The 26,685-nt window shown below is 31.9% G+C and overlaps 2 non-coding genes across 2 annotated transcripts; both read left to right on the top strand.

The window, feature by feature from the left end:
• The first annotated feature begins 7,844 nt into the window (after positions 1-7,844).
• Positions 7,845-7,967, top strand: Trnal-caa (transfer RNA leucine (anticodon CAA)). Its single transcript has 2 exons — positions 7,845-7,882; positions 7,923-7,967. It is a non-coding gene; the product is annotated as a tRNA-Leu (tRNA).
• Positions 7,968-18,686: 10,719 nt separating this feature from the next.
• Positions 18,687-18,814, top strand: Trnal-caa (transfer RNA leucine (anticodon CAA)). Its single transcript has 2 exons — positions 18,687-18,724; positions 18,770-18,814. It is a non-coding gene; the product is annotated as a tRNA-Leu (tRNA).
• The last annotated feature ends 7,871 nt before the right edge of the window (positions 18,815-26,685 follow it).

Below are 26,685 nucleotides of genomic sequence, written 5' to 3' on the forward strand. Positions count from 1 at the left end.
TTTGTTTTGACTCTAGGGATCTAGAAACGTCGAGAAATGTCAACATTTTTAAATTTGACAAATCGGACCCATTAAAAAAACTTCCTATGGGAAGTTAATAAATTAAATTGTTGACACTTTTTTTATAAAAATGAAAAACTTAAGAATATTCTTAGTCCTAAAATTTGTTTTACGTTTCGAACATTTAAAATTACTTAAGCTTGGATTTTCTTGTAGGTATAACAATTATAAAATAAGCTTTAATCTTAATGTCAAAATGTTGTATCATTCCCTTACAATTTAATTCCTTCCCTTAAATCGTAATGTTTGCATTTGAAAATTGATTTAAAGTTTTGAAGGCTCCAAATCAGTAAAATACAGATAAGCATTTAAGCACTCATGAATGACATTGACAATAATAATTTCCAAAATCAAATATAACCTCACAGCAAATTCGCAAGGTTAACTTCTCAAAACTCGAAATCCACATCAGAAATATTTGCTCTTAACTAATAAATCTTTTTCTCTCTTTAAAAACACATAAAAGTACTTAAACAAACCCCATCGGCACACCATTAATCTGTACCTCCCGCATTCCCCCAGCAAAGACTCACACCACACATCCATAAAAAACATCTAAATTCCACCCAAAGATATAAATGCGGCCTCTCGAAAATAATTTCAGTGCTAGCTAAATATTTGCTAATATTTCGCCATTTTTAAATGACTTCAATCTTAAATACTCGTTATCCTCTGTAAAAAAAAATACAGAAAATAAGAAAAATCTAATATAATAAAAGATTCCCATCTCAGTTTTAAGGGTCAAATATAACAGCAATTTTATAGAGAAAAATCCTCTCGAAAAAGTTCTTCAATGCGGTATGAAGTGTTTCATTAAAAATTTGAGTAAATAACACCACAGCAGCATTACCTCACATCACACAGCACGAATCTAGGAGTTGAATTTGGGAATTGGGAGGAAGTTTAAAAAATATCAAAAACAGCCACAAAAAAAGGAGCTAAATGCAGACTTATAAGTATTCAAGCTAAACTAACTCGTAAAATACAATTTCATTCTGCACAGCAGTTGGTAAGGTTGCTTGTGATGTGGATAAAAAAAAGTATTGCAAAAGATTTTATTAAAAGTGAATTTTCATACACATATACTCGTATGATGGTCATTTGGTAAGGATAACAACAATTTTGCTTTGATTCGGTATATGCCGCCACCGCCGCCGCCGCTGAGCTGGGATGTGTGATGAGAGCAAATGTTAAATGTAATTGCCCATAAGGTTATTTGAATTTTGATGTTTCGCAATTTCGAGTGTCGATACTACTTTTTTGTGTTAACTTTCTTTCCTTTTGACGATGAAGTATACATGAACAATTTTAGGTGCTTTGTGTATGTAAAAAAACTCAAGGATCAATTTTGACATGAAAGAGGGTTTAAGGACCTATTAAAAAGCGGGTATAGTTTGTGGTTATTATAGACGTTTGTGGTTGGTAAACTCTTCAGACATTGAGAGTTTAGAGAGTGAGAGAAACAGACCACTTTTATAGTTGATAATAATGAGGAATTTGAAGGATAACGACTTCATTATTGTAAAATGTTCATGGCAAATTATATTTTAAGGCTTAAAACCGATATGGTATTTCCAAAAAGTTGGGGATACTACATTGATATTGACAAACATGTTCATAACATTTGTTAATTGTTAAAAAAAAGCAGAAAGGAATATTTGATATTGATTTTACTTATAGTTGATATTATAAATTGATAAATAGTTGAATTCCTCCATGAGTTGGTTTCTGCACGAAATAGCTACTATTCAGAATTTGAATAGTTGTTTTCAATCATTCGTATTTTCACCATTAAACGTTAAAATTGTTTGTCTTCACTTAAATTAAAGCTTCACTGGCTAAGTGGCTTGGAATTCTCTCAGTACGGGTCATCTGTTTTGGAAATGTTCGGTCTTCTTAAAATTGCAAATACTGAACATCGATGATCCAAAACTGCCGTATCTGCTTCTATTTAGACGAATAAGAGTGCATATCATTTGGAAATCCATGTCACTTTACCAATATCAAAATTTTCATTCCAATATTTCTTACCTCTTGTTGCCTAGAGGTCATCTTAAGCGTTAAAAGATTTGAAGATATTTTGTAACTTGAAGTTGATCGTATTCGGGTACTTCTTTGAATTTAAAATGTTCCTTGTCAGATAGTCTACCTGCATTCCGAAACACTATCACCTCTTATTTCGTCATATTCAAAAAATCTTGAAAATCTTTCGCATAAAGTAAAGCATAAGAGGAGCGGTGGCATCCTGGTTTGATAACATTTATTGTTTCAAAATTTTAAGACATATCTTTTCCTGGCCACACAGCAGAAAAAGTGTTGACATAAATGGACTGAATTATCCGAACGATTTTTGTCTAAATTACAATTGAGTGATGTTTATAAATTAACAAGCTTCGAAAGATTTTATGGAATTCAGCCTTCGAATCCATACAAAAAATACATAAGCTCTTTTTTCTCCTTAAGCTTAATATGCATTATTGAAGCCAAGTTTTAAATATTGTCCATGTTTTCCTTACTATATCCAGCTTGAAACTCTGTGAAGATATTGTTGTTTGATACTCATGCGTAAAGTCAATCATTGTTTCCGGGCTACAATTTATGAATGAGACACCACGTTAATTGTATGGCTGGGTTAGCCGCGAGATTAAAGGCTCAATTCAAGAAAATAAACTCGTCATCGCTGCAACAGCTCAACCTTTCAACAAAGAATTCTGTACTGTAAGGGTGTGTTCACACCAAAAACACATATCAGGAAAGATTGTTTAAAAAACGTTACTGAAATGTTTTCACTTGGTTTAAAAAATACTTCAGATGATTCTGGTTCGTTGTTTTTATTTTGAGTGAACGCTTTGAAAATTTTTTTTGAAATGTCTCTTTGTTTCTTAATTATGTATCCGATTTTGTGCGTGATATTGGACTATTAAAACATATATATAAATGAAATATGTTTTACAAACATACATTTTATTTTTTTACATCATTGTATTGAAATTTTATTTTTTCGGAAATATGTATCAGCTTTTTTAACTTTATTTGAAAAAAGTTGTGTACAAACCTTTTTTTATTTTATACGTTTTTATCAGTTAGATAACATTCACGCTGCTTTATTCCTTCCGTTACATTTAATATATGTATATTCATATCATAGCCAATCACCCACAATCTACTTCACCTATGTAAATACTTGGGAAAGAAATAAAGATTTCCACCCAGAATGAGAAACGGAGAAACATTCTAGAATTGTTTCGAGAGCGTCCAGACCAAAAAAAAAACATTTCAGAAACATTTCTATTTTTCTGAAACGCTTTTAAGTGTTACAAAAATGTTTCTTTAGCTTGGACACAACTTTATATAGCATTACAATTCTCCGCTATCAACAGGAACCTGAGACAATAAAGCGTAACATGAACCAACGCAGTGGACACGGCTATTGCCCACACATAGAAAGATGCTGACAAAATATGCATATATAAATATATATGGTTTGTACAGCATATTATTGCATAATATACAAAGGTGAAATTTCAACCAATCTTTCGAAAACATTACAAACGTCATGTTATTGAGAATTTTCAGCGTTATACCGACATGGTTACCAATTGTGTTTGGTGGGATGGTGCCATAAAGCTACACAGACACATCATACCTTACAATTGATTTATTGAAGAATAAGTTTGATACATTCTACTTCAAGAAATGCCGATTGGTCGATTTGGTTGTTTGACTTAACGCTTATAGCCTATTTCCCTCGTTTTCAAATTCTCAAATTAAGACATTTCAAACAAACTAAATTTAAAAATTTTGCATACCTTTTTATATCAGACGACAGTCATTGATGGAATGCATTTCGTTCGATAAATACTTTTTTGTGTCAAGGATTTTCGAACAATTTTTTAAAAGTTCAAAAATACGATACAAAAAAAATTCATTTATTAAAAACAAAAATTTAAAAAGCTCAGTTAAAGCTTTCTAGAACTAGAATCTTCCTAAATGGTCAGGTAATTTTGAAGAGTTTTGTTTAACACGTTTGGCTTCAAATTATTTTCATTCATCTAACCTATATTTGTTTACATTAGAAATAAGATTTTGAAATCAAACTTAATATTTCATTGTATGCAAAATATTGTTGGTGTATTTTTAAATTTTTTAGAATAATTTAACTGATAACTTTTTTAACAAATCACGGAAACCTACAAACCTTTAAGCAAGAGAAATTGACAGAAGAAATGGGAAGTTATCAGTGTGGGTTGCATCCCAGCCTCTTTTTTATTTATTAATGTTCATTAGAAAAAATTATAAACTTTCTTTACATCAGCCTTAAAATGTCATTCTACCCTGTCTACGTACTACGCCTGATCAGCCCCGTCGAGGGGGAAACCCCACGGGCCCGGGATTTTCTAGGGGCCCGTAAAATTTAAAGCCATGAGGAAATACCTATTTCCACTTATTTGTTTGCATGTAATCTACCAATCTATCAGTCACCAGCTTGCCGATCTGAACCCCTAATTATTATTGGCTTACATTTTTGTTAATATTTAATGAAAAATTGGGCAACTCTGAACTATTGAAAGAAAGTTATAATACATTTTTTTACTTAATTTAACGTACATTTCAAATTTATTTTATTTTGAAAATTTTTAAAGTCAAAATAAGGGGTCCGGGAACTTAAAACAAAACACAAATATTTAATTTGGTTTCTGTTTTTATAAAGTTTCTTTTCTTCTAGTTTTGTTTCATGAACTTTGAAAAAATGGTAAATATGGAGGGCCCGAGATTTTCCCGTCCCGGTCTAGGGCTCGGAATTCCTCTCGAGCGACGTAGCCCTACCAAAGAAATTAGTACTAATACATTTCTCGCATTACGAGTACACGATTGAATTTAAGAAACCAGTCCCAGGAACAAATACGACTAAAACTTGTCTTATTTTGATTTGACATTAAATTTGCATTTCAAATATTTGTTTAAAATCACTTACATTAGTAGACAGTTGTAAAGTGGCTATAAATTTAGATATAAAATGTCACAAACGATTTAGAGCAATAAAATTATTATATATAAATTATAAAAAAATGTAAAAAATGAAATAGGTTTTGTGTGATCCGCTTGACTAAAATATAAGAAATAATATAAAAACCCAACCCTTGTAAACATGCATATGGTGGAATATGAATGAATTGGAGTTTTATTCATGCATTGTTTAATTAAACATAAAGCCGGTCACATAGTTTTAGACACATAAGATGGTGTCAAGTCCTTAGTGGAAAACCCTATATGTATAAGATGTAATTATTTATATCGATTATGGAGGGTGTATTTCTGTGGGGGTTCAAATCTGCTCTAAAAATCACAACTTGATTCAAAAGTGTAAGAAAAAAGACAATTTTTGAGATAAGAAACAAATACTGACCTTTTCAAATTTTTGTCAAAATACAACTTTAAATATTGAAGTGTAAAATTGGGTTACATTTAAAATGCTAAGAACATTGAAAACAAAAATCATTTGTGGACAGGAAGATTGAACAATCGACTAATAATCGACGAAAGCAAGTGTTTTTTGCAAAATTTAATTAAAAAAGAGGCTGGGATGCGACACATCGCACCTCCGGTGCAATATCGACGCAATTGCAATTTTTTCTGAAATTGAGTTAAGAACGCCATAATGTCCCAAATGTCAAGTTTTATCCGTGGTAAAATTGACGTGATTGTATCTTTGCTAGTGCCCAAAAGAGGCCACTTTTTTGTTTGACACAAAAGTTTAAACTATAAAATTTTTCGGAGCAACAAAGTCGTAATGTACCTTGCGCTCCACAATAGTTCAAACCCTTTACAAGCTCAAAAAAGAAACAGGTGAAAGATATAAAAGGTAAGAATATGAACTCTAACTCACTGAATAGTCAGCTATTTTTAGGACTCTTGAAGTCGATTCTGTAGGCCTATTTTAGGATGATATAGTATTTTCAATAAGCAAGCAAACTTTAACCGTGATTCCTGAACATTTAAGAAAATTGCATTTACGTCATTATTGCACCGGAGGTGCGACATACTGATGAATTCCCATTCCGTCCGTCAATTTTTTTAAACAAAAGTGTCAGTTGAATTATTGAAAAAAAATTAATTACAGTATTTTGCATATGAGGAAATAGTAAGATTTCCAAAACTATTTTAGTTAACGAATTTTTAAAACGAAACCCAATTTTTAACAATTTTAGCAGCATGTCTTAAAAGTTTATATTTCTTATATAAACAAATACAAATTGGATCAATGAAATTAATTTGAAGTCTATATCTTCTATTATTCACGAGATATCGAGAACCGAACATCAATTTTTAGCAAAGTTGAGTAGTATTTTTTGTAGATTTTAATTTTGTATTAAAAAAACTGACTGTGGGAAGCTCCTGAATGTGGAGAACAATATTTTCTGAGCGATAAAATAAGTTTGAAGCAAATATTTTTAATCTTTAGGGATATTAAGGTCGAAAATCAATGTTTACCCACTTTTAGGTATGATTTTTTTAGGTTTTTAATTTTTTGGAAAGGAACTGTCAATTCGATTTTTATCAAATGTTGAAGACAATATTTCTTATAAGATAAGATTAATTTGAAGCTGATATTTTTGATTATTATTTTGTAAAAAAACTGTCAATTGGTTTTTTTTTTCAAAATTTTACAAAATCTTAGTAATGTTTTTTTTTTGTTTTTATTTTTTTTTTGTAAAAAACTGCCATTTCGATTTTTTTTATAAGATAAAGTAAGATTAAAGCGAATATCTCAAATTTTTGAAAAGATTTTTGGCTCAAAAATCAATTTTTACCAACTGTTATCAATTTTTTTAGGTTTTTACTTTTTGCAACAAAAACTTTCTATTCGATTTTTATTAAAATTTTACTAGATGTTAAAAAAATTATTCTTCGTTGCACAAAATTGTTGTGGAGATAACATCATTTTTTATTCGTAAAATTATAGAGGTGACACATTTTTTTCTGCTTTTTTGATTTATAAAAAAACCGTTAATAGGATTTTTATCCAAAAATATACTTGTTTGGAATCATGTTACAATATATAATATAAAATTGCATTCAAGTCTCTAGCATTATTGGTTAATGAGATATGTAGGTTGAACCATTAATTAAACTGCTATGGTAAAAAAAAAAACACCCATGAAATTTTCTTGAGAGCCCTTTTAGCATCTTTCTGCATTATGATCTATATAACAACATTTATTTGAAGTCAATATCTCTTCTGGTTTTTGAGCTATGGACGACGAAAAAAAACGTCGCGAACGTACAGACCTACGAATATACTTAAAACGTCGAGAAATTCAAAATTTTCAATTCCACAAATCGGACCCATTACAATACCTTCCTATGGGAAGTTAACCATTGGTCGAGAACTATTATGACAGGGGATACCAAAAATTCCAAATTCTGAAACGTAATGGGCGTGGTTATCACCATTATTAGTTTGAACCATGCTTTATAGGATATCCTGTATACCTCCACATTTATAAAGTTCTATTGGAATGTTATTTATTTATTTGTTCCATCAAATTGCTGTCACTATAAGAATGGTTGTGAACAAACAAGAATATAATATTGTCGAAACAATCCACTAGAACGTACTTTTTATATTTAATATGCTAAAAATAAACTTTTTATGAAAATGTCAAAGTCAAGTGTGGGGCATTAAATTAAGGAAAAAGAACACTATTCTAATACTTGAAGTTAAACATAAACAAAAATAAATTGCCAAGTCCGATAAAAAATTGACCACAAAGCAAATATATGTCAGGATGGCCGAGCGGTCTAAGGCGCCAGACTCAAGAGAAATCTTATCTACTACTGAAATAGTAGGTTACTGAGCGTTCTGGTCCTCTCTGAGGGCGTGGGTTCGAATCCCACTTCTGACAAAGATTTTTTAATTGAAATTTCAAATACAGATTCTGTATGGCCTCACCCAATCCGTCTATTATCCCTTTTGACAGAGCAAGTTTGACAAAAGTATTTCTTTCCTTCTAGAATCGCCTGAGTTTGAATAAAGTGAATCTTAGAATAGGTAATTTAGAAGTGTTTAAGTTCAATAAAATAAACCTAAACATTCGAATCACCTATGATTTATTTGAAGGCTTTGTTTTATCTGGCATAATATGTCTATGGGATACACGATGTTACCTTCATACTCAAAACAGAACCTTGCTTTCTAAATAAATTATAATCACTGTTGTTCACCTTGTTCTTTTAATTTTAATTTTATTTAAATTTTATCAAGTCAGTTGTTGAATTGATGGTCTTATTTTTAATTAATTCTTTCACTTTGTTAAAACATTTTTGTGTATTCCATAACTTCACTTTATGTGACAAAAATAAAAACAAAAAATACCGACGACAACACATGTATTTCAAAACATGACTGCTCAGATTTAAGTTAAAATATTTTTGACATCCAACATTAAAAAAGACAAAAATAAAAAAGAAACGAAATAAAAATATAATAAAAAAAGGCACACAACACAAACGGAACCAGAGAGTTTCCGAAAGTGCATTCCCTCCTTCTTCATAAATCCTTTGTCGGATAAATAAGTAAGCACTACAATAAGGATTTAAGCTTTATACCAAATGTATAAGAGTCGGCTATAATAATACATACGTGCTATATCCACACAAAAGACAACTCCCTAGGCTTTCTTGTTCTTCTAGAAGAAAAGTCTAAAGAAAGTTTGTCATATTTTGTTCATTTTAATTTTTATTTTTGGGAGACAATGATGTGTTGCCAGAGAGATTTTATATTTTACTTTACGTCTGAATTCCCAAGACCTCCATCAAAGGGTTCTTCTTCATTATTTTAATTTGTTTTGTTACAACACTTACTCACATACATACCACTATGTCATATAGAATGATGTGAGCTGTGTAGGTTTATAGAAAAATATTAAAATGTTTAAAAACATGGACGTATGTACACTGTACAGCACATGCCTACATAGTACAAAGCAAGGAACAACTTTTGACAAACCCCTTCTGGTTGCTTAATCTTAGACAAAAGATGTTTGGGACATTTTGCGTCCGGATCCGGAATATCGCATTCAAGCTGACAGATTGTTTTTCGAAACTTTAAAGTTAGATACACAAAGTCACAAATCGTTTGTATTTTTATTTTTAACAAAATACTAAGATTGATGGGTATATTGTTGTTTTTTTATTTTGTTTTGAAAACGTTGTCTTGAAAAGACTTAATGGCGCCAAAAATGATTCAACTTTTTTGAATTTATAGTTATGTTCGCTTATATTCACTCTAATATAATATATCATACCTTCTTTTAGTACGCAAACTCACCATTTGTTCTTTTCAAACTGGCATACATCGTGGTGAATTAAACAGCTCTTAGGTATAACATAACTGAGCTACTTTTGACTTGTCAAATATTCCCCTTTGTATGATTATGATTGCGTTTATCCAGAACTTGAACCCCTTTTGACTTATTAGAACTATGAGGAGATGTTAATGATATCTATGATGTCAAAATTGTTTCTATTACGTTGAAAATATTCTTGAATGGAGTGTCATTTAATTTGTTAATAACTCTCTGCATAAGAATTTTTATGGAAATGATGCATTTATATTTGAAATGACCTAGTGGACGTAAGCTTTGACAGTGCAGACATTTGTATGATACTTGAAAAGGATTGTTTCCATTGAATATTTTTAGTAATACAAACTTTTTTTTTTAAAACAGTGATCCTTTCTGTGAAAGAGCATCGTGTGGAAAATAACATATTACAATAAATACTATACCCAATACCATTTTAGAAAAGATTTGGAAAAATAGCTTTCAAAACGTTTGTCCGTTAAAGGTTTTAACATTAACATTAGAATTTAAAAAAAAAACACGGCCTAAAAAGATCTAAAAAATCGAAATAGCATTAATTCTAAGAAATGCAAACCAAAGTTTGCGGATTGTACAAAACAGTAAGATTTTTGAAAATTGGATATAAAATGAACAATTAATACTGAATCATAAAATATGAAGACAAGACTCATTTTTGAGAATATCCTCAGATTTTCGGAGTTATTAATAAATTGTAGTGAGTAGGATATAGGCATATAAAAACGGCGCACTACAGCGCTAATTGGATCTCAGGCTAGGTTGCCTTGAGATCGCCATTTCTACCTACCTAGGATATAGGCAATTTGTAAATGGAAGGTATTAAGTAGCAAAAAGAAGGTACCTACTTTATAGTAGGAAGATAAAAGACATTAATAGATAGTTAGTAAGCGTAGCTAGTCAGACAAAGGGTTTCATATTGCTACCAATTCTGTTCTTATTAGTGTTAAGTATTGTGCTGCGGGCAGCCTCGATAGGAAACGGAGAAATAAGATGGACACTGACAAAATAAGTGAAACATCTAGAGTACGCAGACGAAGTATAGGATAAATGGATCTCCACCAAATGACGATAAGGGTGGAGCGAGAAGCAGACATTGAGGGACTGAATATGAACACGAGAAAAACTAAGATGTTCAGGCTCAGAACCTCCCTGTCATCCTCTCTAAAAAATATTGCTCAACACAAATTAAATAAAGTTTTCCTGTGCATACTTTTGTGTATTGAAAGATTCCAAGTTAAGGAAAAATAAAATAGAAACAATTTAATAAAAATCTATCATTTTGTATTTGAGAAAATTCGAATTTTTGGCCAATAATTTGATAGATCAACGCCTATTGTGAAATGCTTTAAATTTTAAGTTAGAACAGTCGGGCCCAATCGGGGAACGCGCTGTATTCGACTTTTTTACAATCGCAATGTCATGTTTGAGTTTTACATTTTTTACGAATGCAATTCTTGACATGTAAACATATTATGCATTTAGTTCTTATATGTCGCAAGTTAAAAATAGAGAGTTTCCAATATCTTGGGCATATTGAAGGTGGAACCGAACAAGATATCACTAAACGTATCGGGAAATCTTAGGCGCTTTCAGGATGTTGTCCAATGTTTGGAGGAATGAATCTTTCAGCTTAAAGACAAAGCTACGACTGTTGCGCTTAAATTTTGTAACAGTGCTGTTATACTAATATTTCGAAATTAGCAGCAGAGATTATCAGAAAAATGCAGACATTTGTTAAAAGGTGTCTACAAAACATTATTCCATTATGCGAGATTTTAAAACCAATCATTTATCCAAGGAAGTACTATAAAGGATAACGAGTCAGGTACACATTGACACTATTATATACCAAGGTACAAGTGGCAGTGGATTGCACATACGCTTCTTAAAGGTATTGACTGTGGCAATGCAGTGAAATCCACTTATAAAAAATGCAAAATGGCTGGGAAACCGAGAATCATGTGGAGAAAAACAGTCAAGGAGGTATATTGCACGCGATGGAGAGTAGGATAAGTTAAAGCCTTATATCCAGTTCGGGATCACCCATGGAGTTAACAGGTCTTAGTTCCTAAGTAAAAAATTCTATTTCTCACTCATTGAAATCTTGATATTTATACAAATAGCTTGTTGTCATAATGATACGATGTCATGTGATTTCCTTAACATCGTTCTTGAAAGAATATTGCAGAGCTTCCACCTCAACATTCCATTCCAACATTAGAGCCAAAATAAAGGACATGCTGTCATCAATAAAGTACCTACAACGCACTTCTCTCGGTCAAGACGTCATCGACAGACGTAATTTTAAGGTAGTTTCATTTCGAGACGAAAATTCTGCGTGTGATCTACTTTTAAAGTGTGCAACTAGAGACATCTAGGTTGCTTGGGTGAGGCCATACACACAGGCCTTTAGCCTAAGTAAGTAAGCTTGTTGTCATGTTTATTCTTAATTGAAGCATCAGCCGTTTCTCTTTTGTTGTACTTTTTTTTAAGAAAAACAAATTAATGAGTCGTCTTAAATAACTGACAACTTCTCATACCGTCTGTCGATTTGTCTTGCTTAAAAGTTTGTCTATATGTACTCGTATTAATTTTTACCAAATTTGCGTACTATTTTTTGTAGATTTTATTTTTTATGAAAAAACGGACTGTTGGATTTTTATATAAAAATTACTGAAAATCGAAAACAATATTTTCTGTGAAATAAAATAAGTTTAAAGCCAATATTTTTAATTTCTGAAAAGCTATTTGAATCGAAAGTAAATTTTTACCAAGTTTCAGTATTTTTTTTTTAGAGTTTTACTTTTTGTAAGAAAACTGTCAATTCGATTTTTTTCAAAGTTTTATCGAATGTTGAAAACAATATTTCTTATAAGATAAAATTAGTTTGAAGCCAATATTTCAAATTTTTTAAAAGATATTCGAGTCGAAAATAAATTTTTACCAACTTTTATACATATTTTTTAGGTTTTTATTTTTTGTAAAAAAAAGTGTCAATTCAATTTTTCTCAAAACTTGTTCTTATATTGAAAACAATATTTCTTATAAGTAAAAATTAGTTAGAAGCTATTATCTCAAATTTTTAAAAAGATATTTGAGACAAAAATCATTTTTTACCAACTTTTGCTAATTTTTTTCTGTTTTTAATTTTTTGTAAAAAAAACTGTCAATTCGATTTTTTTCAAAATTTTACTGAATGTTGAAAACAATATTTTTTGAAAGATAAGTAAATTAAAGCCAATTTCTCAAAGTTTTGAAAAGTTATTTGAGTCGAAAATCAATTTTTAAAAACTTTTGTTAATTTTTTTTCGGTTTTTAATTTTTTGTAAAAAAACTGTCAATTCGATTTTTCAGAATGTTGAAAACAATATTTCTTATAAGATAAAATAAGATTGAAGCCTAAATTTCAAGTTTTTGAAAAGATATTTGAATCGATATTCAATTTTTACCAACTTTGAGTAATGTTTTTTTTAGAATTTTATTGTTTATAAAAAACTGTCAATTCCATTTTTCTCAAAATGTTATTAGATGTCAAAAACATTATTTTTCGTTGCACAAACTGTTTTGGAGATGAAATCATATTTTAGTCGCAAAGTTTTGGAGGTGAACATTTTTTTTTCAGATTTTTTGATTTATAAAAAAACCGTTAAATGAATTTTTTTCAAAAAATATATTTCTTTGATATCACGTCACAATTTATTATATAAAATTTAATTCAAGTCTCTAGCGTTTTTGGTTCGTAAGATATTTAGGGTAACCAAAATTTTCACCTTTTTTTCAAACTGCTATGGTAAAAAAAACCACCCACGCAATTTTTTTGAGAGCCCTTTTTGTATCTTTCTGCCTTATTATCTGTATAACATAATTTATGGTAAGTTAACTAGGACATATTTCACCCAAAAAAGTATTGTATTTGTATTTTTGTGTTGTTTAAATACTAGTGGGACATATTACGTAACCCAACCAGTTTCGAAAAGGCTACGTATAAAAGATGCATTTTAGCTCCAAGTATTATGTGGATTTTAGACCTTTATAACCTATTATGGCTCATCCAACGTTTTCGCAGCGATATTCATCTATAATTTGAACAAAAGAAAAACCTTGTAACCGCATCGAGATTCTTTAATTTCTTTTGTTTTATATTGCCACTGCAACATGTTCCCAGCATTGTCGCCAGGCAACCAACCACTTTACTACTTGTCTCGTCACTACAAAAGTAACTAAAATCACCGTCACTTCCAACCTACACCTAAACATCATTGTCGTCCTTTTTGACATCGACGAGCGTCGAATATGACGACGAAAACATTTACAAAACTACGAGAACATTCAAAAAGTAACGCTTTGATTTGGTAGTTGTAGATATTGTACTGTTATACCATAATAGAAACAAGAACAACTGTAAAGTGCATGGGTCACGTGCGCCATTAATTGAAAGTATAGACGTTGTTGTCGTTGCGTTGCAGTTAACGACTACGACTACGACTGCGACTATGACTACAACGACGAAAACAACGGTAACGTAGAAAATTCACAATTGACATCCGAAATGGCACCATAAAGTCGTACACAATTTTATTATGTGCACCAGATTGGAAAAACCCAAGGAATGCTAGTTTAATAGATTTCTAGAGAAAATGGGGGTTCCCCCTTATCACTTCTAGATCTGTAGATGTATGTAGCTGGTGTATGTAGTTCCATGAATGAAATATTCGAGTGTGTAGTCTGACTTTTGAGACTATGGTGTAAATAGATACAGCACATACAGAATTGACGAAACGTGCAGCAAGCGTCAAGAATCAAGAATCAAGAATGCTCTAAAATGAAACACCAAAATTGCATCCTTCCCTATCCCTTCAAAAAACACTTCTCCCTTTCATAGCTTCCATTAAGAATGTTGTTGTTGTTATTTTGTCAATGAATCATGGCTGGAGTTTTCCGTTTGTTGTTTGCGTTCGTTCTGACTATTTGTATATTCGTATACACTGGGAATCAGAGACAGAGGCGCCCGCCCTTAAGGGTGGAATCACATGAAAAATTGGCGCGTTCAGACAGACGACCGACCGACCGACGACGACAACGGAAAGGACGTTCAGTGATGCTTGCATCCTGTTGATTATTATTACAACCTCCTATGAATAGAATGAAAAAAGGACGAAAAGGACACTCGAAACTAAACACAAGGCGTAAAATGAAAATTCATTTAATTGGCCTGGGGACTGCGAGGAGGTGATTTTTTTTTGTTATTTGTTAATTTTTTGTTGTTATCTTGCTTTGCTTTAGTTATGTTTTTGAAAATTATTATGAAGGACATACATAGACATACATATATACCTACTATGTACTTTATACAGTTTGTGATGTAAATTAACATCAGCCATTTGAATGAGTCAAATAAAAGTTTTTTCATCAAAATAATGCGAATCGTTTTATTTTAAACACAGAACACTAGACAGAGCAAATAAAAAAGTACTAACAAATAAACCACAAAGAACAAAGTGCCAACACAATAGCACCTGCTTAATTGTTCTTTTTCAATAGCTAAACGCTGTACTTGTATTATTTAGACGGATTTTTCCTCTGTCGTGGGTAATAAAGGTTGGTTCATATTTATCCATATGATGTCTTTACAGTCAAAATTGAACTTCTGGACAACAAAAAAAAACAGTAAATGGCTTCGTGAGTATTTCAGGACTTCAGTCTTCTCAAAACCAACTTGGCACAAGTATTTTATAACAAGGATTATTTTAAAAATGTTGTACTATCGACACAAAGGCCTCCCTGGGACTCATTCAATTTAGCTCAATCAAAAACCATAACAAAACAAATTGTGATTTTGTTCATACTGTTATCCGAAGAGACATACAACTTTTAAACGAAGATCGACATCTTCCTGCATTAACAATTTCCTTAAGCTTAGATGCATTTAATCTAGATACTACCTGTTATATTCAAATTGAATTTGACTTCATAAACAGTAGTTTCAACCAACTCTGAAACGATTTAAAAAGTTTGGTATTTGGTTATATTTTTAAATTTTAACTTAGATGTTATGGTTTTAAAACTTAATAAAATATTATTTAGTTTTTCTTTTAGGGAACATACATCTCCGTAAAATTAAACTCAAAAATAACAATCCACCAGGGTTTCTTCAGAATCATAAGACCTTAACAAATAAAAATAATAAAGCTTGGATAAAATATAGTCAGTCTCCACATACATAGAAATCAAAATTAAATTCTTTAACTATTCGAATTGTGTTTATAAAGACTTTGTTGCAAATACTGAACGTGAACTTCTAGGAAGAATGTTGATGGTAAACAAAAATTTGACGCGTATATCCTCCAGACTTGACATACAAAGAAGAAACAAGTCACTATTAAGTGTGATCTAATATGTTTTAGCTGATTTTTGAAAGTGTCTATGAAGATTCTTTCCAAAATATCAAACATCGTTGATACTCAAAGCTTATTCTGTTTGACCAGTCATTAAAATGCTCTCATTATCGAATATTTTAAAAATATGTATGAGTTTCTCAAACCAACCCACCAAAAGAGTCCCACAAATCTTATCTGTATCCCAAAAGAATTTTAATCCCTTATTTGGGATGATCTATCCCCAAATGTTTCTCTTTTGTTTTGACATCTACATTATCTTTTATTGATGCTTTCGAGAAAAAACAAAAAGTTGACTGTGTATTTGCAGATTTTACAAAGTATTCGACAAACTTAGCCATAAATTGCTTATAATTAAATTAGATCAAATTGGAGTGCATGTCAAATTAATTGCTTAAATTACTGATAGACATAATAGTGTTCTTTTCAAAAATTACCATTCTAATTCTTTTATTTTTAATTCTGGTGTACCTCAAGGTAGTCACCTTGTTCCATTGTTATTTTGTCTGTTTATAAATTACCTTCCTTTGTGTTAAAAATTAAATGACATTAATATACGCGGATGATGTATGGTTAACTTAACGTTATCTCTTATGGCCACTTGAAGAAGATTTATCACAGAAAAAAAGGTTGTCATATTAGCAATCGTCGATAGCCAACTCAAAATTTGGCAAAATTGTCGTATTGACTACCAAAATAGTCGATATGACAACCTTATTTAAACAAAAATTACTTCCGAGCAGTCAATAAAACAATGCTCGGTCTTCAATTTTTAATAGTTCATATTACAACAAAGTAGTGGAAATAACATTGTCAATATTACAATATGGTTGTCAAATTTATTACAAAAATTGATTATCGAAAATGGTTATATTGACTATCGGTAGTCATCGATTTTCGGATGCCCATATTGACTAACGCAGTTTTCGTATTGACTACCGCAGTTGTCACATTGACTACCACAGTGTCATATTGACTACTGCAGTTGTAATATTGACAACCTCATCTGTCAATAGTCAATATGACTAATGCAGTAGTCATATTGATTACTGCAGTTGTCATATTGATTACCACGCTAGTCAACATGGGAACCATTGTTTCAATTTATTTCAACCAAAGTTATCATGTTGTCATATTGACTATCAAGTTGCACAACATTTTCGTATTGACAACCGAAAATTGTACTATTGACTATCACGGTTATGGGCTTAAAAGTGACTATTTGATAGTCTATTTTACTATCAAAATATTCAATGGGATGACTTTTTTGTTCGTTTTGTGTGGGTCTTTTATTACATACTAATCACCGACTGTTTTTTTAACTTTTCTCTATTGTGGGAACTCGGAGTCGATCTATTTCTCGTCATCAATTTTGTGTCGATTACACTTTAATTTTATATTCAAATTTGTACTTATTTATCATTTAACTGGGATTTACTGTATGTGCAAGTTTTAGGTGGATCATACCAGATATTTTTGTTAAACTTTGTTTTATTTTGTGGGTTGAACGCATTTATTTAGATTATCACTGATAGTGATCATAAGATTTTATTAGCCCCGCGGAAGTTTTTAATGTAAGAGGGTGACAAATATAAAAAGAATCACGCATTGTTCTTCTTTCAAAACGAAAAAAGATTCCCCAGCATCACAATTTGTCGCAACATCAAGTCAAGAGCATATTATGAATAAAGGAAAGTTCTATTCTATTAGAAAATCTAGAGACTGTCAGAATAAAACCATTGGGTTTGTCTTGATATTATGTACTTTTAGGTAATTTATTATGTCTGGCTGGAATTTAAGATGTTTTTGTGATAGTCCAAAAACGTTCAGATTAAGTTAAATTACAAAAATTGAGACTCTATCAGTGTTGAATGCTGAATTAAACAGAACATAAATGCATATACCTACCATTCACAATCGCACGAAAAATTCAGAACAAAATTCTACTTTTTATCTGCAAAAAATTATTTTCGGAGCCTTTTTGATAAAGTTTAAAATAGAAACTTAGTGTTGTTTGAGTTTGATTGATTATTCTCTCACTCAGATACAATCTAAAGCTCATGGTGGAGTATGCTTTATGTATGAACATATACATATTTAATTCTAATTCTAAAAATAGAACTCTTTTTAAAAAATTTGCAGTGCCAACAGCTGGGTGTTTGGGAATATTTTTGTCCGATATGGACCTGATTTAAAAGAATTAAATTTGCAAGGATTTGGTATGCAGAAACTTTAACATTATGGAACAATAAACCTTCAGGTGGTAGATATTGAAGGGGTGTATGCAAATCAGAAAAAAAAATTTGATTCAATGCAAAAATGGCCTTACTTTGTATAATACCTTCAATTTTTAGAATTACTGAACTTCGCCTGGTATGTATGACATATGATTTAGGCTCATGTCTATCTCTCCACCAAAATTAACGCTTATGCCAACCTTTTCGAATTGAGCATCTTAATATAACGGATTAACTTGAACTAACCTTTTTAGCTGATCTTCCTTTTTTTTGATAATTGAGCCAAGACTATTGAAGTGAATAGTCAAGAGTAATACTCATTGCTGACTACACTAAAATTGGGAAGTTTTAGGAAAATCAAGTCTGCTGCTTTAAGTAAACGATTTTGTTTCTATGGCAAAGTTTATTGAACTGTTAAATAAGCGTTTAAGTAAGATATATTTATCTTGATAGGACTTTATACACAAAACTTAATCTTTAGTCAAATAAAATACCTTACAAAGTAAGAAAAAGCATCAATGGTCTAAAGTCCTTCTTTCATAAATTAGATCTTGATGAGGGCATATAAAGTATATCTGTAGAGTCTAGACAAATATAACGGTGAAATACATGTCAGGATGGCCGAGCGGTCTAAGGCGCCAGACTCAAGAGAAATCTTACCCAAAAAATCAAAAAAGCATTGGGTTACTGAGCGTTCTGGTCCTCTCTGAGGGCGTGGGTTCGAATCCCACTTCTGACAAGAAATTTTTTGTTCTTTCAACTTAAATAAAACTTTAAAATATAAAATGAATAACATCGAAAACCAAATCAATATTTAATCTGAATTGAACAAGAAATCGTCTTGTCGTGGTTTGGGATATCGAATTTCGAAAAAATAGTATTCTTTTGACAATAAAAATAAGACAGTTTTATCGCCAAATTTTATTTAGACAGGTAAGAGCTTGTGCAGAAAAATAAATATTGAAAGGACTTCTCTACCATCGTTTTCTCATGTATGATTACAATCTCAAATTTAAGATTTTTTACAAATAATATATATACAAAGTTCCTAAATGCCGCTGGTATAAAAGTACTCATACGCCACGTAACACTTTTAATATAAAATGGGATTAAATGTTGTCGTGGTGTCTCTAAAGAGGAATCCGAATAACTTTAGCGAAAACTTGCGAAAAAGTGTTCAGTTACCGTCGGTAAATGTTTACTAACCGCCATATGTAGGTAATTAAAAAATTAAAACTGCATTGCAATTTCAAAATAAGAGATTGAATATACGATAAAATTTCATCGCATAAATTTTTACATGCAAAAAAGTCAATTTAATTTGAGTACGAATTTAATTTGTCATTGCAATGAAATTCAAGCACAGACTATCTTTTAAAAACATTAAATATGGAATGAGTTCAAGTTTTGTAGGCAAAACAAAATTATGCTTTTTTATAAGAGATGTTAAAATCCAAGAAATATTTTTTTCTAATTTGAGAGTATTCTCTTAACTTTGGAGACAAGTGACCTGTCGTTCATGTTGCCTATTTCTTTTAATATCCATTTTATACACTCTACCCTACGGGTGATCGATTTTATGTTATTATAGGTTGGATTCAAATAAATTCAAAGCAGTAATTGGAGAGTGTTCTATACTTTTATCGCGTATCATATCTCATTCACAGCTTATTTGATAAGATCCGCCTGTTAAAATTTAAAATTATAAATTCATATTGAAAACATTGCGAGGGTGATCAAGCCGTGTTTCATCGCTTAAACCATAGAAAGCTTTACTGTTGGCTCCTCTTTGTTTAATTTGATTGTGGAATGCTTACTTATGTAATTATGCCCCTGAAATGTATCTATGAAATATTGTATTGTACCACGCAGGCAAGGCCGCTTCAATAATAGGCTTTATTTTTATTTACCTATTTAGCTTAATACAAGCTATCATAACTTAACTTAACTTAACACTTGCTTTACATTTTTTTGCAGTTCTTGTTATCAGTTTTCAACATTAATTCATGTGGGCCCTAAGGCCCACATAAAAGTTCTTTAATGTACAAGAACTAACAATTTTGACTTTATTAACTTCCCATAGGAAGTTATTGTAATGGGTCCGATTTGTCAAATTGAAAATTTTGACATTTCTCGACGTTTCAAGGTCCCTAGAGTCGAAATAAAAGATTTTTAGAAAGATGTCTGTGCGTGCGTGTGTACGTACGTTTGTACGTCCGTACGTTCGCGACGTTTTTTTCGTCGTCCATAGCTCAAGAACCAGAAGAGATATCAACTTCAAATAAATTTTGTTATACAGATAATAAGGCAGAAAGATGCAGAAAGGGCTCTAAAGAAAATTGCGTGGGTGGATTTTTCACTATAGCAGGTTGAAAAAAAGGTGAAAATTTTGGTTAACCTTAAATATCTTACGAACCAAAAATGCTAGAGACTTGAATTAAATTTTATAAAATATATTGTAACGTGATACCAAACAAATATATTTTTTGAAAAAAATCGATATAACGGTTTTTTTTATAAATCAATAAAACTGAAAAAAAAAATTTGTGACCTCCAAAATTTTACGACTGAAATATGATTTCATCTCTAAAACAATTTTGTGCAACGAAGAATAATGTTTTTGACATCTGATAACATTTTGACAAAAATTGAATTGACAGTTTTTATTACAAAAAATAAAAACCTAAAAAATAATGTATAAAAGTTGGTAAAAATTGATTTTCGACTCAAATATCTTTTCAAAACTTTGAGATATTGGCTTTAATTTACTTTTATATTTCAAAACATCTTGTTGTCAACATTCAGTTAAAGTTTGAAAAAAATCGATTAGACAGTTTTTGTACAAAAAATTAAAAACCGAAAAAAAATGAAAAAAAGTTGGTAAAAAATGATTTTCGACTCAAATATCTTTTAAAAACTTTGAGGTAATAGATTCTAACTAATTTTTTCTTAAAAGAAATATTGTTTTCAACATTAGGACAAATTTTGAGAAAAATCGAATTGACAGTTTTTTTACAAAAAATAAAAACCTGAAAAAAATTTATGAAAGTTGGTAAACATTGATTTTCGACTCAAATATCTCTTCAAAAATTTTAAATATTGGGTTCAAACTAATTTTATCTTATAAGAAATATTGTTTTTAACATTTGGTAAAATTTTTAAAAAATTCGAATTGACAGTTTTTTTACAAAAAATAAAATTCTAAAAAAAAACAATACTAAAACTTGGTAAAAATTTACTTTCGGCTCAAATAGCTTTTCAAAAATTAAATATATTTGCATCAAACTTATCTTATTTCACAGAAAATATTGTTTTCAGTATTCAGTAATTTTTATATAAAAATCCAACAGTCCGTTTTTTTCATAAAAAATAAAATCTACAAAAAATAGAGCGCAAATTTGGTAAAAATACATATAGACAATCTTTTAAGCAAGACAAATCGACAGACAGGATGGGAAGTTATCAGTGTGGGTCGCATCCCAGCCTCTTTTTTGACTTAAAATTACAAGGGACGGGGAATTTGGACTCAAAAAGGGAAAAAGTAAAGGGTATCTTTCAGACGGGATTTGGAAACGTTGAAATCGAAAACTACCATAGCAGCGTTGCAGTGACGAAGAATTCTGGACATTGGTTCAAAGTGCCCGTAATTACTGCGGTGATGAGGGATATAGAAAAAGGAAACAGATCGCAGATTTCGAGGGTTGGTGTTAAGATGAATATCACTCAGGAGTGCCGGGGAATCTATATTGCCCATTAACAATTGGGGAGCAAATAATATATCAGCGTTTTTGCGTCTAATATATAAGGGCTGCAAACCTATCAGTTTTAGTCGATCGGCATAAGGAGGCAAGTTGGATGTATCATCCCAGGGGAGGCCACGTAAGGCAAATCGAACGAAACGTCTTTGAACATTTTCAATTCTGAGTGAATGGTTTTCATAAAAGGGAGACCATACTTGGCATGCATATTCAAGATGAGGACGGACTAGATAAATGTAAAGCGCTTTAGTTACATAGGGGTTGGAAAATTCTTTTGGCCATCTCTTAATAAAACCGAGAGATCTATTAGCTTTATTTGGTCAAATTGGGAATGGAAATTCAGGTGTTTGTCACAAATAATACCAAGATCTCTAATAGAATCGACTACGTTGACGGCGTCATTAAGGTAGAAGTATACTCTATGAGATGGTATTTGTTTGCTCGAAAATGTCATTTGTTTACATTTAACTCTAGGAAATTATGCATTCACCAAACAAAAAAGATATTAAGATCATTTTGTAAAAGTAAGGAATCAGATGGAGTAGAGATAATCTTAAAAATTTTCTTATCGTTTGCAAACATTAGGATATCTGAGTTTTTTAATTTAAAACAGACATCGTTAACAGATAAGACGAAGAGAAGGGTGCCAAGGTGACTATCTTGTGGGACTCCAGAAGTTGCATGTATAGGACTGAAGACTGAGTTACGGAAAAGGACTCTATAAGTTCTATTCGCAAGATAGGAGCTTATCCAGTTTATAAATATAGATGGAAAGCCTAGAGCTCTTAGTTTGAGATAAATTATGTTATGGGATATTTTATCAAAGGCTTTGCTGTAATCAGTGTATACAACATCAACTTCTTTGACATTCTCAAGGGCTGACAAAACTTTGGATATAAATTCAATTAAGTTAGTCGTAGTGGATCTACCTTTAAGAAAACCATGTTGAGCAGGGGAGAATAAAGGCTTGCAATGGAAATAAACGGAATCATAAACTAAGCTTTCAAAAAGTTTTGGAATGTATGAAAGTTTAGCAATAGGTCTATAATTGTTAATTTCAGTTTTATTGCCTTGTTTATGAATTGGAAATATGAATGAATCTTTCCATATATGAGGAAACACACCTTGGGAAAGAGAGAGTTAAAAGAGTGCAGTTAGAGGCTTTGACAGAGAATGCAAAAATCTTTTTTGGAACAACTGATGGGACGCCATCAGGACCAGGGCTAAAGTTTTCTTTGAGGCTTACGATTTTGGAAAGTAAAATTTCTTCTAGTTATTGTAAACGATGAAAGGGAGGTTTGAGTGCAAACATCTAAATAACTAAAGCAGTGTGGATCAAGATCATGCAGATGTTCAGTATACGATTTGCTAAAGTAATTAGCAAATAGATTTGATATGGTTGTGGGATCAGAGGAGATTATGGTGGATAAACTCATTGAAGGTGGAAACCCATCAGATTTTCGTTTGACATTTATAAACTTGAAAAATTTCCTTGCATCAGAAAGAAGGTTATTTTCCATTTGGTCAAGGTATTGGTTATAAAGGGTTTCCCTTAATTCAGAGAAAGAATTATAGGCGAGAAGATAGTTGTTGTGATCAGTATCAGATTTGGACTGTAAAAAGATCTTCCAAAGCTTGTTACGGGTATTTCTTAGGCTACGGAGCTCTCTGTTGTACCAAGGGGGAGCAGAAATGAAATCTTTTCTATGAGAGAACGGAACTGATTCTTCAATACAGTACGAAAGAATCAAATAAAACCAATTTGTAAGGGACTCAACTGTTAAGTGGAGTGATCTTAATTCAAAGTCGGCTGAGCTAAGAAGATCGTTAAGTTTGGAGAAATCAGCCCTACGAAAATTATAACAGTAATTTTCCATTTCAAAAAAGTTGTTTTCAAATTCAATTGGGAGAAGGTGAGGGCTCGGGGAGACAACACAGTTATCGCAATCAGATGAGAATATGAGATCGAGGTGTCTCCCCATAAAGTTTGCTACTCCATTTAGTGGAAAAAGACCACAATCAGACAGACAATCAATGAACAGAGATTCAGATTCAGAAGAGATGTTAGTTGGAAAGAAGGATGTCTGATCATCTGAGGTGGACCAATTGAGATGAGGAAGATTAAAGTCTCCAAGAACGATGATTAAATCATTAGGTTGCACTAGTTCAAGCAGATAATCAATGGCATTAAGAGCGGGTTGGTATGCTTTAATTTGTTGGGCTGGTCGAATATAACAACAAAGGACAAAAAGACAAAACTTAGGGAGTGTAACATTAGCTGAATTCGATTGAAGTGGGAATACGGAGTAATGAACTTTCAAAACTACTAGCGATAGCTAAAAGCACACCACGACCGTGTGTATTACTCGCACATTCAACGACATCCATTCGATAGATGGAATAGTCGTTAGTGAAGAGTTCAGTACTAAGGATATCAGGTGTGAGGTTGGTTTCGGTAAATGCAAAGATGTCATAAGGAAGGTTTTGGGAGTTATTAAAGACGGCAGAAGTTTTAGACCTTAACCCTCTTACATTTTGATAGTAAAGGCTAAGACATTTAGGTTTAGTGGTCTTTAGGTTAGGAGCAATAGTATTTCTTCATATCTGCAAGGGATTTTTGGATATGAGGTAGTCGTTTTGAAGAGATGAACGACGCAAAAGAGGTTAGGTCTTCTCTCACTTTTTGAGGAGAAATTTCAAGGCCATCATGAAATTTCAAGAATATTTCAATAAGTGCATCACGTTTGGTAGGGAGGCCTTCTTCGGAGATTAAAACCTTAATGTTTGTATTTGTTTTACCTTCAAAGCAAACAGAATCTGGTTTGTCGTGCAGGAAAGCCAGGTAAAGACGAATGTTATTGAAGATTTTGTGGTCTCTAAGACGGGACATAACATATCGATCATTAGTATTGGCCTCAGATAAATGTTTAGTTAACTTAACATTTGGAGGGATCATTTTGTTAAGGAAACTTTCAGTTTCTTGGGAAACTGATGAAAAAGAAGTAGGGTTAATGGTGTGAGAATGGATGAAATTTGTATAAGCGGGTGTTTTAGCAGGAGCATTAACCATCGGAGAGCAAAAACCAAGACCCGGATGAGAAGTTTTAAGACCAATTCGTAAGTATCCTTTTTGGTGATGAAACATCCAGTTATATTTGGAGGGAATCAGGAACTTGAATCTTCTTCCAGACAATTGAAGACATTCGCAGATATTGACACAGAATTCTCGTTTAAAATAGGAGCAAATCCATGTAGCATCAGCGTATCCGGGACAATTATTTAGCACGAACCAAGTATTATTAGCAGATTCAAGCCTGCTTAGTCTCAAATTCCAGTCCGATAACTTCCAGGAATGGCCACATTTGTTGATTATTTCGTCCTCCGCAATGGTATTCACTGAGGTGGTTTGTTGCAGAGAGTCAGCAGCCAGGTTCGCCGCATGGATACGTTCGCGATATCACACGACAGTATGCCGGGTTGTTTAATGATGTCGTAGATAAGCGATTCAATTTTTTGAGATTTAACATTTAGACTTATATTTCTGTTCTTGATTGCTTATATCGTAAGCAATAGATATGAGTGCCGTTGAAACCCGAGAAAGCATACAATTAATGTTTTCAAATTCGTTAACGAGTCTAACGTTTGTAACTTCACTCTTTTGATTAGAGGAGGGGGAGAGCCGGGATGACGAACTTTGCAAACAGCAATCAATATCCGATTTCAGTATGTTTAACTGGTCAGACAAGTTTTTTTTAGATCGTTTGCCGACCAAGTTAGCACCTTTAACTTTTCGTCAATATCTATACGAAGAGAATTTAACCCACCTATGACGTCACAGTATAGTTTTTCTAAAGAACGTATCGGGGAAAGGCACTGCGTAGACGATTGTTGACATTGGATGTTTGAGTCCTCAACACTATTACAGACGTGATCAAATTTCTTGTAGAGATTAGAAATTTGATCTTGGCAAACGGAATGTTCGTTAGAAAGGGATTCTTTTAGACATTGAATTGCAATCATAATATCCGACACAGATATTTTATTGCATTCATCGCAATAAAACGCAAAATTGTGTAGGTAGTCTTTTAGGTATACACTCGCCTTTCTGGCCAAGCCAGAACAAGAGGGGTGTAAGTATTTCGCACAAAGGCCACTGCACTTTAATAGTTTCGCGTTTGAGTCAACGATGACGCACATTTTGTTGGCGCACGACATAATTAGGCAAAAAAAAAAAATATGATTTTTTGTTAAAGTTTTTTTAGTTGTTTTTAATTTTGTCTATGCTTGTTAGCACACAAGAAGAAAAAAAAAATCTGGTGTAATGGGAAAGGGTGATGGGCAGTAAAGTAGGTCGGGTAAGAATTATCACACGCGCTGCGAGTATATTGATTGTTTGATAGTTTTTGATTTGTAATTGATTTTTTGGGGTCGGCTAAAAGGTGGCAATGGGCAACTGAGGAGCGAAGAGAAAATACGACTTCACTTGACGAAGGTATGTTTAATAAGGCTGAATAACTTAATTTTTTTTAGTTAAACGCGAGTTGATTTGTTCCCATAAATGCTTGATTCAACAGTTAGAAAAAATTCTGAAGTGTTAATATCCATTTTATACACGCTACACTACGGGTGATTGATTTTATGTAATTATAGGTTGGATTCAAATAAATTCAAAACGGTTATCGGGAAGTTAAAGTGTAATTATGTGAAAGACAATAGGACACAAAAATGAGCGGTTTTCGCCCTTAAAATTAATGTATACTAATATTACGAGGCTGGAGAGTGTTTTATACTTTTATCGCGTATCATGTCTCATTCACAGCTTATTTGATAAGATCCGCCTGTTAAAATTATA

The sequence above is a fragment of the Eupeodes corollae genome, chromosome 1 (assembly GCF_945859685.1).
Source record: "Eupeodes corollae chromosome 1, idEupCoro1.1, whole genome shotgun sequence".
In the NCBI taxonomy this organism is placed as follows: domain Eukaryota; kingdom Metazoa; phylum Arthropoda; class Insecta; order Diptera; family Syrphidae; genus Eupeodes; species Eupeodes corollae.